The sequence below is a fragment of the Wasmannia auropunctata genome, unplaced genomic scaffold (genome assembly GCF_000956235.1).
Source record: "Wasmannia auropunctata unplaced genomic scaffold, wasmannia.A_1.0 LD336074.1, whole genome shotgun sequence".
Lineage (NCBI taxonomy): Eukaryota > Metazoa > Arthropoda > Insecta > Hymenoptera > Formicidae > Wasmannia > Wasmannia auropunctata.
In genome coordinates this window covers 4,401,226-4,402,515 of record NW_012026816.1, presented here as the reverse complement: position 1 = coordinate 4,402,515, position 1,290 = coordinate 4,401,226, and the positions used below count along the sequence as shown (strand labels likewise).

At 29.4% G+C, this 1,290-nt stretch overlaps 1 protein-coding gene across 1 annotated transcript in view; it reads left to right on the top strand.

Annotated features, from left to right (window-relative positions):
• LOC105449788 overlaps positions 1-1,290 on the top strand; it is a 5,957-nt gene that overhangs the window by 1,747 nt on the left and 2,920 nt on the right. The gene's annotated exons all lie outside the window — the stretch shown is intronic.

The window sequence follows — 1,290 nt, the reverse complement described above, 5'->3', positions numbered from 1 at the left end:
AACGATAATCGGTATTCGGGCGCGGGGGCCATGCAAATGCAGTCCCGCGGCCCGCGCCACGCGTCCGCCTCCGAAAATCGGAAGAACACAGGACTCGAGACTACCGCCCGCGGTCGGGTCCGTAGATCCCTTGTGACGGACGGTCCAAAAAGGGACGTCCCGTCACAGTAGATACTGCGGATAGTATGTACACATTTTAATTAATATTTTGTTATTAATATAATTATAATTCGTGTATGATCATTGTTTTGTTTATCATTCACAGATTACAAAAAAGACGATCTGCAAACTGAATTACTTAGTCTAAAAGAAGAAAATCGTCGCTTGCATCGTTTAATAGATACTGCGGATAGTATGTGCATATTTTAGTTAATACTTTGTCATTAATATAAATAATATAATTCGTTTATAATCATTGTTTTGTTTATCATTCGCAGATAACAAAAAAGCGTTGAAAGAATCCAAGGACCTCCACAAAATGATTGTAAATATGAAAAAAATTGTAGAGGGAATTTTTCCCCGTTTCCCAGAAAATTGTTCCTCAGAAAAGAATTACGTAGATGAAAAATCACGTAAAGAACGCTTAACGCTTGGGGAAACTAAGGTGATATATTTATATAAAAACTGTATGAAAATGTAGACATTGCTGTGAACTTTTATGAATTTCTATTTAATATATATTATACATTTTGACCCTCATACATTTTTAAAATAGTTAATTGATATCAAGTAAAATTCAAAAATTATAGTTATTATAGTTTTCTTATTGATTAAAAGTAAATGTAAGACTATTTTTATATAAAAATCAGAATTTTATTACAATTCTATTAGTCACTTTTATTCCAATAACGCTTTTTCAAAAACATCTTTGAAAAAATATTGATTTTCTTTAGAATGGCACACTTTTTCATATATTTTATTAGAAATCTTACAGGTTTTTTTTATCAAACATCATATCAATTACAAAAATATTATTTTTTGATTAATTTATATCTTTTTTCATTTATGATTGTCCTTGTGAGTTTTCCAGTCTACAAAATTGATGTTATTTATAACAAACTAACTAGCTACTTTCCGATAAAAAGAGAAATAAAATCAGATTATAGGAAAGTGTGCAAAGTGTTCTGTATATTTGTTGGAATCTTGTACACATATGCAAGAAACATACATATATATATATTTCATTACATTATTGCATATATATATATATATATATATATATATATATATATATGTGTATGGTTTGTTACATTCTGGAACCCATCATAAGTAATGTGTACATATGTATAC